The 15,290-nt window shown below is 49.0% G+C and overlaps 1 pseudogene; it reads left to right on the forward strand.

Moving 5' to 3' along the window:
- Positions 1-13,542, forward strand: LOC136498246 (uncharacterized; annotated as a pseudogene).
- Positions 13,543-15,290: the final 1,748 nt, after the last annotated feature.

Genomic DNA, 15,290 nt, shown 5'->3' on the forward strand with positions numbered 1-15,290 from the left:
ATGGCGGTGCCGCTGCCGCAGCAGCTAGACCGCCCCTACACCTCCGGTAGCCTTGGCTACTTCCACCTCCATCTCGTGGGCCCCGCCCCAGCCCTTCTCCTCCTACGCACCGACCGCCTCTACTCGCTCTCCCACTCCCGCCGCCGGGGCTACCACCTCCGCCTACTCGCCAGTCCTCATCGCTGGCGCGCCCGCGACCTCCTGCTCAGCACCTACGACTGCGACCTTCGCCTCACACACCAATCTGGCACCGGCTCCCCGAGCGTCAATGGCTGGCCCCTCTGCGCGGGGACCCCCACCGAGCTAGCCGTTGAGTTCCGCCTCTCCTGTTCGCGATGACACCCACTCTTCATCACGCTGGATTTCGGCGCTCGCCTTCTGGGGGCTTGTCTTCTTCGGTTTCGCAGCTCCCTTCTTCGGCGCCATCTCTCAGATCTGGCTAGGGTTTGGCGGCGGAAGCAGGAGTAGATGTGAATCTAGAAATACGATGGCTGAGGAGGAAGATGAAATGGCAAAGGGGGCAAAGGTATGAGCGCAGGGGTGCGGTGGCGCAGTTATAAAGCATTTCCCCCACCTTTTCGTATTCGAGGGTTTTTGGGAAACTGTTACATCAATTTGCGTTTCTCCGAATTCCCCGCAACTGAAGGTGGGCCGTTACCTAGGCCTTCACGCAGCCCTGGCCCGTATCGCTGATTTATCTCCGTAATTTGTTACGGCTCGCCGAATATCCACCAACATCTCCGCCGACCGTTACGGCTCAGTAATTACTACTATACAACAATTACTCCGGTGTTTTCTCCGTGATTCTATTTTCTCCAAGTTGACTATTGTTTCTGACCCTGGCACCACGTGACCATGTCACCTACTGTCAGGCTCGGGGACTAAGTGGGCACACTTCACCTTGCGGTGAATGTGCTTTTCGGGGCTACGCCCGAGGACTGGCTGCCTGCTCGGCTGGTCTTCTATTTTTCTTCTACTTTGGACCCTGGCACCACATGACTACGTCATCTACTGTCAGGCTCGGGGACTAAGTGGGCACACTTCACCTTGTGGTGAATGTGTTTGCTTTATTCTGGAAGACTCCGCGCCTCTTGAAGATGAAGAAGACTATCTCCTTTTCTCGTGGTCAGACTCTAAGTGGGCACACTTGGTCCACTGCGAAGAAATTTTTGATTCTAAACTTGAGCTCCTTACACCCTTATGGCAAGCCGCACTTGGGTTATACTGCTCGGCTATGGTTCACGCTACTCGGCAACTGTTCATAGCTGCTCGGCAACTGCTCAGCAACTCATCATGGTGGTCGGACCATGAGTTTGACTGCTCGGCTTTGTTCGCACCTGCTCGGACAAGCTCAAGACGGCGTTGCACAACGGGTACAAGGCGCTCGGGGACTAGCTGTGGGGGGTACGACCCCGGATACCCACGGCAGACCACATGGGTTGTGCCCCTAGGGGCGGCCCAGCCCACAAGACGAAGCCTTGCGGGGCACGACTCTGCTCGGCGCCTTCCGCAAGACACCGGGAAGATATCCTGAAGATACTACAAGATCTGATAGGATATGAATGATCCCAAGATTCCTGTAATCTGTTATTACTTTTCGGTTCTCTCTCAAATCTAACCGACTTGTAACCCTGCCCCCGGACTATATAAGCCGAGCAGGGACCCCCTCCAAACTCACGCAATATCGTATGATAGCTAATACAAACCAACAGACTACAGGAGTAGGGTATTACGTCATACTGACAGCCTGAACATGTCTAACTCGTGTGTCTCTGTTGCCTTCTTGTTCTTGATCACACGCTTCTCTGCCGACCAATCTACCTTCGTGGGATACCCCTCGGAGGACTGCCGACGATATTCTGTCGACAATGCGTGTTATTGTTACTTCAGCTAACTTAGTACCGAGGCAGGTCAGTTTTTTTTCCTGCTCACTAATGGCTTAGCTTGAACTTTGTGCATCCTTCCATTTTGCCCCCCAAAAAATGTGTTTTCTCTTGTGAAGATCTGCTTCTATGGTCTTGCTGAAGGTTTACATAATTTATGCAGTGGCATCTCATAACAAACACAGTGTGGTGGCAAGACTTTCCTCGTAGAACATCCCTGGGCTATGCAGCACTTTTTAGTGCAGCCGAGAAACAAAAATCTGATTTTGCTGCTCAATTAGTATCATTCATAGCATCCATGGTCAATGAAGTCCCTAGCCAGTCATATTGGATAAATGAGATTGCTAAGTATGATTTTGAAGGAGCTGGTGGCTACCTCATCGCTTCAGTACCTGGAATACATGCACAAAGTCCTCCTTATTTGGAGTCTAATTATTTCCTTTCAGTAAGTTTAATTTTGCTAGCATATGACACACTATTTTGTTGTTTAGCCCTTCTAGTAAGAATATCAAACATATACTACCTCTGATTCTAAATGTAGGTCGTTTAGGATCCTATTTGGTCAAACTTTCTTTACTTGGACCATCAGTACATAACAAGTTACATGCTATCACAACATATGGTTGATGTTACTACGTTCATAAAGGGCGTACCCAGTACAGAGAGCTCCTGCTCTGTGCGGGGTCTGGGAAATGATGTTAGTGGCAAACCTTACCCTCGCCTGTGCAATGCGAGGAGACCGCGACTCGAACCCGGGACTTTCCGGTCACAAGCGGTAAGACTCTACCGCTTACTACATTCATCATGGAAATATTTTCAGAATATATAACTTTCATCATTTAAAATTATATATTTAACAAAAATTGCAAGTCGTTGTCCCAACGGCCTACATTTGGAATCAAAGTGAGTATATCTTTTGCACCAAACAATATATTGCTTATAATTTTGCATACTTTCTGAGGAAGATATTAGCATAAGTGAATTTAACCCTAAGCTCAGAACTAGCTAGTGCTTTGTCATTACTGGAAAAATAATAGCCTATTTTTATGGTGCCCTATTCCGTAACTAGCTGTATCCACTGGTTTTTTTCAGGCTAAACATAATGTACACGCAAAATCTGCACATAGAATGTTTATTGGCTCTGTTCAAACATCTGTAGTTGGCCTATCCCATCGGTTTCACATACCATCAGATGCTGGCAAACAACTAAGAGCCTTATCTGCATTTCTTGGAAAATGCCGTGAGAATATGCATGGGACTACAGAAGCGATCTTGAAGAGGAACACCAATATACCTGCAGATGCTAATTGCTGATATGGATAAATTTACTGAGGAAGGTATGCATAGTTCAGTATGTGCACTTTTACTGAATGTGTGCCCAAAGGTGTTATGTGTTTTATGGTTCACGTGCAAAACAACAAATTGCTACCTTTATATTTTCATTAACCATATCCCAATGCCTTTCAGATTGTGTCCAACTTGGTTTCTTGCCTAGAGAGGTTGCTAAGTGGGTAGTTCCCCTCAGTGATTCAGGATTCTTCAGTTTCTCTGGATTTATCTACCCTAGAGAAGCCCTCGAGGCTGCATATGGAGTTACTAATACTAAAGTGCAGTTGCTTCTATACGTATCAAAGGTACGCCAGAAAGATTTTAAGAAACCTTCCTCATAAGTTTGTACTACCATTGTGAAACTTCTCCATGCATATCCTAAACTGTTTCAATTAAATTCAGGGTCCAGAGTTGTCGGTGTTTCGAGGCACCACCAAAGTAAATTTCTAATATTGCGCGTCTGACTCGGATGGTGTGCTTAGAGGACACGAGGTTTATACTGGTTCGGACAGAATGACCCTACGTCCAGTTCGTCGCTGCTGCTCGTGTTACTAGCACTGAAAGTTTGCAGTAGGGGTTATGTCGGATATCTATACCCGGGTTTCCAAGCTAAAGGATTAAAGAGCGTCACGTCGTCTCATCCGATGGTTAAAGATGCAACTACGGCCTCGTCCGACTCCGAGGGCGAAGTTTCCGCCTCGTCCGACCCCCAGGGGCCGGGCCACGCCTCGTCCAACGCCGAGGACGAGGTTTCTGCCTCGTCCGACCCCCAGGGGCCAGGCCTCGCCTCGTCCGACGCCGAGGACGAGGTTTCCGCATCGTCCGACCCCCAGGGGCCGGGACACGCCTCATCCGGTCCCATGGGGAGGGCCCCGCCGCGTCCGACCCCCGTGGGTCGGATTCCGTCTCGCCCGGCTCCTAGGGAGAGATTTCTGCCTCGCCCAATCCTTAGGGATCGGATCTGCTACCGGACCAAAGCAGTGGTCCTAGGGTAGGGCTTGAACCGCTTCAACCACTACAGCATGGAAGCGCACGCCCGGGAGCACGTTGTAAGGAAAATGGACCCTAGGCCCATTTACTTTGGATTTTGGTGTTTGATGACTAACAACCAAATTGGACTAATGAATTTGCAAGTGTTTGTTTTGAAGTCCAATAGGGTGCAAGACGTGACTTGGACGAAGGCGACATGATGATCCGATGATCAACACCTTAAGCAAGACCCTAGAAGCACAAGAGAAGACTCAATACATCAAGCAAAGTCCAAGCACGAAGATAGGAACCAAGCCGTACGTAAGATCGCGAAGAAATGAGCTCGCAGAGGCGACCGGACGCTGGACCGGACGTGCCGATGAAGAGGCTCAGCAAACCGGCGTCAGTAGCAGCGACCGGACGCTGGACCGGACGCTGGCGGCAAAACCAATCCGGACGCAGGGCAGCAGCGTCCGATCGAGTATAGAGAGGTTCCAGAGCGGTGAAACTACGACCGGACGCGTCCGGTGGCAGGTGATCGGACGCTGGCAGCGTCCGATCAGTGGTTCACGGTTCAACGGTCGGGACGACCGGACACGTCCGGTCAGGACGACTTCAGCGTCCTGTCAGTAGCAGAAAAGTGGGATTTTATCCCCAACGGCTACTTTCTCCATGGGGCTTATAAATAGACCCCCAACCGGTCATTTGACGTGTGTGGAGCTAAGGAAACATACCAAGGGTGTTGATACACCATTTTAGTGATCTCCACTTGCATAGAGCTTAGTGATTCACTAGGTGATTAGCGTAGGTGCTTTGCGAAGTGCTTAGGTTGATTAGACTATTGCTCATGCGCTTGCTCTAGGTTTAGGCCTAGTGTTTAGTGAGGTTTGCATACCTCTTACCACTCAGTGCTTGCACGCACCATTGTTGTACATCGGAGGGGCTTGAAGTCTTGCAAGATCACACCAACCGCGTTTGTGGTGTGGCCGCCACCGTGTACCGGAGGGAACAAGGCCCGCGGTGTTTCGGCCGAAAGCTTGATAGTGAAGACGGCGGGGAGCATCCGGGAGAGGCTTGCCAAGAGGCACGTCGGAGACCCACTTACGTGTGGGGAAGGCCCGAGGCTATCTACAGAGTTACCCAACTGGGAGCTTGGCCCTTGCGAGGGATTCCTTGCGAGGGGCTCCAACAAGGACTAGGGGGAAGCTTGCGTGCTTCTCGATACCTCGGTAAAAATACCGGAGTCATCGACGGGAGTTTGCATATCTCTACCTTGCTCTTTACCTTCCACATTTACATTGATTGTATTACTTCTTTTGCGGTAGAGATAGCAACACACTAGCAAAACCCTAGTTGCACATTTAGATAGTTCATCTTTTGCATAGGTTTTGCTAGGGTTAGAAAAAGAGGCCATAGTTTAGAGTTAGAATTTTAAGTTGCCTAATTCACCCCCCCCCTCTTAGGCGTCACGGTCCCTTCAATTGGTATCAGAGCCGGTTGGCTCAATTTGGACCTTTGGCTTAACCGCCGTTGGGCCGATGCTATTTAGAGTGGTTGGGATGGATACCTCTAGGCCTCCGCACTTTGATGGCACTAACTTCCCTTACTATAAGGCTAGAATGGCTTGCCATCTTGAGGCGGTTGATTTGGGTGTGTGGAGAGTCACTCGTGACGGGATAAAACCCATTAAGAATCCCGAAAAACCCACAAAGAGTGATGAAAAAGAAATGCATTTCAATGCTAGAGCTAAGAATTGCTTGTTTGAATCATTTAACATGGATGTGTTTAACCAAGTGTTCACTTTAAATACGGCACATGAAATTTGGTTAAAACTCCAAGAGCTCCATGACGGCACAAGTAATGTCCGTGAGCAAAAACATTCTCTAGCTAAACAAAATTATGACTCCTTTACAATGGATGATGATGAGCTTGTTCGTGATATGTATTCTCGGCTAAATCTAATTATCAATGAGCTCCATTCAATAGGATTAATAAAGCTAGATGATGCGGACATCATGAGGAAGATCATCTCCATGCTACCACAAAAGAAATATGCAATCATCATCACCATCCTTCACAATATGGAGGACTTGAGCACCATGACCCCGGGCATAGTCATTGGCAAGATAGTGGTATTTGAAATGTCACGCAAGATCGGTCAAGAAGAAGCTTCTTCATCAAGCAAAGGCAAAGCTCTCGCATGTAGCGAGAAAAAGAAGATAAAGGGCAAGCAAGTTGAGACAAGCTCAAGCTCAAGCTCCTCAAGTGAAGATGAAGAAGAAGATGAGGACAATGATGATGATGATGAAGATTCAAGCGATGATGATCAATCTTCCTCCTCCACCTCCGACCTTGATGAAGAATCAATCAAATTAATTAACAAGGTGGAGAAGATCCAAAGGCTCAATGTCAAGGGTGTGCCCATCCAAATTCAAGATCTCATTTTCACCAATAAAAGAAATGAGCAAAGAAAGAGAGGATGCTATGGATGCGGCGAGTTGGGGCACTTTGTGGAAGTTTGTCCAAACAAACCCACACCCAAGACAAAGAAGAAGGCATGTAAGAATCAAGCTCTCACATCAATAAGATCATGGGATGATTCTTCAAGTGAAGAAGAACACCATCACAAGAGGCGAGGCCGCAAGCACTCATCATCGAGCTCTTCTCGTGTGTGCCTTATGGCATGAGGTAACGAAAGCTCATCCTCTAGTGAGAGTGATAGTGATGATGATATGCCTTCTTATGATGAAATTGTGTAACAAAATCTTAATTATGCTAAAGTTTATACTAGTCAACAAAAGAAGCTCAAAAGTTTAAAAGAAAAGATAAATAGTTCACAAGAAGCATACAAAACTTTGCTTGAACAATATGAGAACTTTGCTAATCTCAATGTTGAACTATCTACTAAAATTGAGCAACATAAGGCTAGTGCAACAACAAATGAATGCACAATCAATGATGAGCAACTTGCAAAGAAAAATGAAAAATTAAAAGAAAAGTTAGCTAGCTCACAAGATGCTTATAAAAGTTTGCTTGCAAAAATGGAAACCATGTGCAAACATTGTGATGAGCTAACTAATAAAGTTGCTAATCTTGAAGCCGTTAGTACAACCCCCACCAAGGCATCTAAAAAGAAAAGTTCTATGGTTAACATGTCTAAGAAAGATGCCTTTACTTCTTGTAATGATTTGTGTTTAGACTCACCTTTGTGCAACCAAGTTTGTGTTGAGAAAGTTGTTGTAGATACATATACACAAGAGGTTGCAAAGGAGAATAAGCAACTCAAGCAAGAAGTAGCTCGCCTCACCAAGGACTTGACTCAAGTGAAAGACAAGACGAAGCAAACCCAACTTCATCAAGATAACACCATCAAGGGAGTGAAGAAACTTGATGAAGGACAAACCGTGGTTTGTTACGTGTGCCACAAGGAAGGTCACAAGTCCTATGAGTGCAAGGTGAAGAATGGGGGAGGAGCAAAGAAGAAGGAGAAAAAGCAAACAAGCAAGCTCTCCAACACCTGCACCAACAAGGTGGACAAAAAGGCCTCCACACCCTATCTTTTGAAGAAGAAGAAAAATGACAAGGTGGTGGCCATCAAGGTGAACAAGCAAGCCAACAATGGGGTCAAACGCTTTTGGGTGCCAAAGGAAATCATCTCCAACATGAAAAGCACCAAGAAGGTTTGGATCCCGAAAGGGAAGTGAGAAGTCCAATGGACTTTCGGGCAATTTGGAGACTTGGCAAAGTATGGGTGCATTTCATGGGGTGCATCGTGATGGACAAAATCATTGCCAAGTGGGTTAGTGAATACTATGGACCCAAATTCCCCTTCCCATGTTAGGTAACTAGATGTTATTACTCTTAAATTAGTACTCCTTTCAATTGGTATTTCTTACAAATTTGCATCTTTAAGCATATTACTATTCATGCCTATGTTTGCATTTGCATGCTTATGTCTTTTGTCATGCATACATTAGGTATATCTTATGGTAGGCTTGCTCGGTTTCATTCTTAACCCTTGGAGCAAACCTACATGGTTTAAAATTGTTTAGAAGCATGGCACATAGCTTGTCTTACAATTGTTCATATAATATGTGCCAAAGTCCAAATTATAGATAATCTTTCCCGAATATCATCTTCTAAAATGATTCTCACATTGTTGAGATGTCATCTTTCAAGTGGTATTTCGATTTTAAAATCAATGTGTATGATTCCTACAAGTATTCCACACTTGTGTGCACAAATTTAGGGGGAGGATTACTCTACAAGTTGGATGCTTTGAGACTAACACCTTTTCAAGCTTATTATGTGTGTAGTAGTCTCATTGCAAGGAAAATGGAGTCCCCGGAGTTAAGCATCATACTTCAAATATCCACCACAAATTGCAAGTGGTAGAAATCAATTTGGTTTCCACATGTGGTATTTCTAAACCGATATCATCATGTTGATTTCATTTTGATATTTATATGCTTCCTCCATACATTATATAGATTAAATTCACTTGTGCAATACTTTGCCAATTATGCATATACTTTGCTTTCTATCATATGTATGCATACATTTAGGGGGAGCTTAATCTATATAATGTGAGAGTCAAATTTTGTGATATATTCCACTCTACAAAAAAAGGGGATCACAAAGTTTGACCCTCCCTTGTGCTACTAATGTCTTCCTTTTCAATGTTTGATTCCAAAGGGGGAGAATTTAGAGGACCAAAGGCAAGCATTAATACAAGATGTAAAGGTCCAAGAAAGGGAGGATAATGGATTATGGATTGCCTATGTAATGGGAGAATATGTAGGAAACAAGGCTTAAATCCATAATGCCACATGGGGACATTTGCAAGGGCAAGATAAGCTTTATGTAGTATCATTTAGTTGTACAAAGTAGTATATTTTAGCATCACATAATCTTGCCCCTTGCATTGCATCCTAGCAAGTAGGTAGTTTTCAAATTTCAAAATTTTCATTATTTGCTTGCTTTGGTCGTGTTGTCATCAATCACCAAAAAGGGGGAGATTGTAAGGAAAATGGACCCTAGGCCCATTTACTTTGGATTTTGGTGTTTGATGACTAACACAACCAAATTGGACTAATGAATTTGCAAGTGTTTGTTTTGAAGTCCAATAGGGTGCAAGACGTGACTTGGACGAAGGCGACGTGATGATCCGATGATCAACACCTTAAGCAAGACCCTAGAAGCACAAGAGAAGACTCAAGACATCAAGCAAAGTCCAAGCACGAAGATAGGAACCAAGCCATACACAAGATCGCGAAGAAATGAGCTCGTAGAGGCGACCGGACGCTGGACCGGACGCTGGCGGCAAAACCAATCGGACGTAGGGCAGCAGCGTCCGATCGAGTATAGAGAGGTTCCAGAGCGGTGAAACTATGACCGGACGCGTCCGGTGGCAGGTGATCGGACGCTGGCAGCGTCCGATCAGTGGTTCACGGTTCAACGGTCGGGACGACCGGACACGTCCGGTCAGGACGACTTCAGCGTCCGGTCAGTAGCAGAAAAGCGGGATTTCATCCCCAACGGCTACTTTCTCCATGGGGCTTATAAATAGACCCCCCCCCAACCGGCCATTTGACGTGTGTGGAGCTAAGGAAACATACCAAGGGTGTTGATACACCATTTTAGTGATCTCCACTTGCATAGAGCTTAGTGATTCACTAGGTGATTAGCGTAGGTGCTTTGCGAAGTGCTTAGGTTGATTAGACCATTGCTCATGCGCTTGCTCTAGGTTTAGGCCTAGTGTTTAGTGAGGTTTGCATACCTCTTACCACTCGGTGCTTGCACGCACCATTGTTGTACATCGGAGGGGCTTGAAGTCTTGCGAGATCACACCAACCGCGTTTGTGGTGTGGCCGCCACCGTGTACCAGAGGGAACAAGGCCCATGGCATTTCGGCCAAAAGCTTGATAGTGAAGACGGTGGGGAGCATCCGGGAGAGGCTTCCTGAGAGGCATGTCAGAGACCCACTTGCACGTGAGGAAGGCCTGAGGCTATCCATGGAGTTACCCGACTAGGAGCTTGGCCCTTGCGAGGGATTCCTTGTGAGGGGCTCCAACAAGGACTAGGGGGAAGCTTGCGTGCTTCTCGATACCTCGGTAAAAATACCGGAGTCATCGACGTGAGTTTTCATATCTCTACCTTGCTCTTTACCTTCCACATTTACATTGATTGTATTACTTCTTTTGTGGTAGAGATGGCAACACACTAGCAAAACCGTAGTTGCATATTTAGATAGTTCATCTTTTACATAGGTTTTGCTAGGGTTAGAAAAAGAGGCCATAGTTTAGAGTTAGAATTTTAAGTTGCCTAATTCACCCCCCTCTTAGGCATCATGGTCCCTTCACACGTCTCGGACGTGTCCTGATGCGACTGGCAGTCGCATCAGGCCATGCTAGGAAACTCACGTCACCTATCACGTCAATAGGCCAGCATTGTGATGTCAACTCCCTGTCTGACCACCGTCCAACATCAGTCAACTGGCGCTCGTTGACTGGCACTATACCGCTAGCCCCCCGTATGGCTTCTGTCAGAGGACCCTCTGACCATTCCGTCTGCTCGGATGGAATGGAAGACAAGAATGGCGCATGACGCCCACACGTAAGCTGCAGTGGCCAATAGGACCCCAGTACGACGTCGCTGCCACCACGATCTACAGAGTCAGCGGGACCCACACAAAGAGGAGAACAACACACCTCTAGGAGCCTTATTTCTCTTTCCTTTTTTTCCTCTTCCCTTCGGCTGTAACCCATGCTTTCCCTTGACCTATAAAAGGGAAAGCATGGCGTCCCACTAAAGGAATGGCGATTCATCGAACAAACACACTGCATCACACCCGAGACTTGGGAGCTACCTCCCTCTCTCACCAGTTTGTAACCCCCTACTGCAAACTTAGTGCTAGTAACACGGGCAGCTCGAAACTGGACGTAGGGACATTCGGTCCGAACCAGTATAATCCTTGTGTCATCTTAGCACATCATCCGGGTCAGACGCGCAATATACAAATTTACTAGTCGGTGCTTACTCGAGACACCGATAGTTGGTGCGCCAGGTAGGGGCCTTTTGCACATTTCGACATCAACACCAGGCCTCGGATAGCTAGTCACGACATCAGCTGGGTCCCTGGGCGCCCAAGTGCGCTTCGGGGACTTGGACTTCATCGTCATGGCGGAGGGAGAGCTGGCGCGTGTGCCTGTCATCGCCCAAACCCTCCACTCCATCGGCCTCGATGCAATCACCTAGGCGCTCGAGGAGCTGCGGCTGCATGCGCCAGAGGCCCGAGCCCCGGGAGCGGTCAGCTCCTCGACTTCAACTATGGAAGGTTGGAGCGTCAGCTCGGCATCTTCCTAGGAGCCCAACTGTCCCGGGGTGACCTATGCCACCTCACCTTCTCATTCGCCAATGTCATGACCCAGCTTACCGGGGGAGAGCCGCTCTCCTTAGAATATCTCATCCGGAGCACCACGATAGTGCTCCCGTTCGGTCTCCACAATGCCGCAGAGACCGTTGGCCACCTTGTGGCACAACGCATGGATCCGTCCCCCGCAAGCAACGAATTCGTGGGGGTGATCAAACACATCATAGAATCTTTTCATGACCTCCTTGTAGAGGAGCTAGAGTTGCTCTTTAGCTCTGACTCCAGTAGGGGGAGCCATCATCCCTCTCATGAATGTTTCATTACGGGTACCCCCGAGGGGCATGTCGAGAGCATCCATGAGGAGGAGGCTACCCCGACCAACAACCTTGATCATGAGGTCAAGGGGGATGCAGGAGCCCCACCTCGCCTATGGATGGAGCAGCTGAAAGCCTGACACCTAGAGCTTGAGGAAGCGCGACTCCAGCTTGAGCAGGAATGCGTGGAGCTCGATCGCGAGATCGAGCGCCACGGAGACGGAGGATGCACATGCACCATGGCCCATGACATGAACTGAAGGATCATCGAGGACAATCAAGCACTCCTGCACTTCGCCCAGGCAAGCCAGAACATCGCTGCTGCGGTAGCCTTGCTTAGGAGGCTTCCGGAGCCCACGACGCCTGAGGATCGATGGGCCCACCCTAAGGTTCGAACGCTGCTCGAGCGAGCGGCTGCACAGCAGGCTGAGAGCTCGCTGTCTCGATGATGGGAGCTCGACATCAGCTAGCGCTCGCCCTCCGTGCGACCTGACAAGGACACATCAATCCACCAAGCGCCGCACGATGGCAGGCCACGCATCATGGTTTTGGTGCATGAGCGCCTCGGCCGCAACTGTGATGCGCGTGATACCCTCGACGCTCGTCGATGTACTCGCAACGATGCAGGGGAGGGGGCCAGCCATGGTTACCACCCTCGACGGGGCAGACAATATGACCATGAGGAGGACTAGAGTCATAGCCCCGAGACGATAGGGCCCTAGGCTTTCGATCGGCATATCCTCAAGGCGACACTCCAGCCCTGATACCGCTCGTCGACTAACGTCCCAAAATACTCCGGGGAAACAAACCCCGGCTTGTGGCTCGAGGACTACCGGCTCGCATGCCGGGCCAGCGGTGCAGTCGATGATGACTAAGTCATTCGCAATTTCTCCCTGTTCCTGGCCAATTTGGTGCGGACGTGTCTGGAGCACCTTCCGCCCAACTACGTTCAGGGTTGGGCGGACCTAAAACAAATCTTCATAGGGAATTTCCAGGGCACTTACGCATGCCCTAGGAACCCCTAGGACTTGAAGAACTACCGATAGAAATCGAGTGAGACTCTCCGCGAGTACATCTGACGCTTCTCCCAGTAGTGTAATGAGCTTCCCAATGTCGCCGATGCCGACATCATCGGAGCCTTCCTATCAGGGATCACCTGCGAGTCCCTGGTCCACAAGTTGGGATGTAAGGGCCCATGAACTACTAAGGAATTCCTCAACATCGCGACCAGCCACGCTTCCGGCGAAGAGGCAATTGGAGCAATTTTCAATCACTCCAGAGGTAAGGAGAAGCAGGACAATGACGTCGATGAAGGCCCCTCCGACCGCTCCAATAAGAAGAACCGGAAAGGGCGTGGGGGCTCGCTCGTGGCTGTCGCCGAGCGAAAAGCCTGTCGAGCGACGGCTGAGGGCACCCTCGATCACTTCGACAAGCTGCTCGAGGGGCCATACCCAAACCACGCTTTCCTGTCAAGCACATGTACAAGGATTGCTCCCTCATGAAGCGTTTCTTCATCGGTGGCTCTAAGAAATGGGAGCCGAAGAAGAAGCCCAAGGCAAAAGCTGACGACACCGGAGAGAAGGACGGTGGCTTTCCATCGCCGGATGGCTGCCTCATGATCTTCGGTGGGCCGGAGGCATATGGCTCTAAGCGCCGACAGAAGCTCGCACGTTGAGAGGTCTATGAAGCCGAGCCCGCCATGCCCATTTTCCTCAAATGGTCAGGGTCTCCCTATAACCTTTGACCGATCCGACCACCTGGATAGCATCACACACCCAGGTAGGTACCCGCCCGTGGTTGACCCTATCATTGACATGAAGAGGCTCACTAAAGTACTGATGGACGGGGACAGCGGCCTCAACATCATGTACGCTAAGACTTTTGATGCCATGGGCGTCGACCGATCGCGCATCCGGCTGACCAGGGCGCCTTTCCACATCATCGTGCCAGGAAAGCAGGCCATACCGATCGGGCAAATTGACCTATTCGTTACCTTCAGGAATCCATCCAACTATAGAACAGAGACCCTCACCTTCGAGGTAGTCGGGTTCCCCCTGGTCTACCACACCATTTTGGGGCGACCATGTTACGTGAAGTTCATGGCCGTCCCCAACTACACCTACCTTAAGCTCAAGATGCCAGGCCTGCGTGGGGTCATCACCGTCAGCACTTCCTTCCAGAGGGCCTATGAGTGCGAGGTCAAGAGCTGCGAGCTCGCTTCGGCAACCCTGGCTTCCGAGGAGCTCGCAGCCATTGGGAAGGACATCGCCGAGGGAGCGCCCGATGCGAAAGAGGCGGCTAGATCCTTTGAGCCTATGGAGAACATCAAGGAGGTCCTCGTCGACCCCGACAACTCCACTGACAAGACGGTGCGCATCGACACCGCCCTCTCCCCAAAATAGGAAGGAGCGCTCATCGACTTCCTCCACGCCAATCGAGATATCTTTGCGTGGAAACCCTCGGATATGCCAGGAATTTTGAGGGAAATCACTGAGCATGCCTTGAAGATTAGGCCGGGCTCCAGGCCAGTCAAACAACGCCTTCACCGCTTCAATGAGGAGAAGCGAAGGCTCATTGGCGTAGAAATTGTTAAGCTCTTGGTGGCTGATTTTATCAAGGAAGTATACCACCCATAGTGGCTATCCAATCCTGTTCTTGTAAAAAAGAAAAGTGGAAAATGGAGAATGTGTGTCGACTACACGAGCCTTAATAAGGCATGCTCGAAGGATTCTTTTCCTTTGTCGTGCATAGATTAGGTAGTTGACTCGACCTCAGGGTGCAAAACCCTTTGCTTCCTTGATGCGTACTCCAGGTATCATCAGATCACGAGGAAAGAGTCCGACCAGCTCGCGACCTCTTTCATCACCCTATCTAGGTCATTCTGCTACGTTACGATGCCGTTTGGACTCAAGAACACCGGGGCTATGTACCAGCGCTACATGACCAAATGCTTTGGAGACCTCATCGAGCAGACCGTTGAGGCTTACATGGACGACATCATAGTCAAGTCCAAGCATACCGACCAGCTCATGGCTGACCTAGAGCAGACCTTCAGGAAGCTCTGAGAGAATGACATCAAGCTCAACCCTGAGAAATGTGTCTTTGGGGTCCCAAGGGGCATGCTGCACGGATTCATCATCTCTGAGCGTGGCATCAAAGCCAACCTAGTAAAAATCTCAGCCATCACGAAGATGGGCCTAATTCTGAACCTAAAGGGAGTTCAGAAGATTATCGGGTGCCTCGTAGCGCTTAGTCACTTCATTTCGCACCTCGGCAAGCGGGGCTCCCCCTTTACCAGCTCCTAAAGAAAACCGACTGGTTAATGTGGACGCCTAAGGCTCAGGAGGCGCTTGACAAACTCAAAGTGTTCCTGACGAAGGCCTCGATTCTGGTCCCGCTGGCTGAGGGAGAGCCGCTCCTACT

The sequence above is a fragment of the Miscanthus floridulus genome, chromosome 12 (assembly GCF_019320115.1).
Source record: "Miscanthus floridulus cultivar M001 chromosome 12, ASM1932011v1, whole genome shotgun sequence".
In the NCBI taxonomy this organism is placed as follows: domain Eukaryota; kingdom Viridiplantae; phylum Streptophyta; class Magnoliopsida; order Poales; family Poaceae; genus Miscanthus; species Miscanthus floridulus.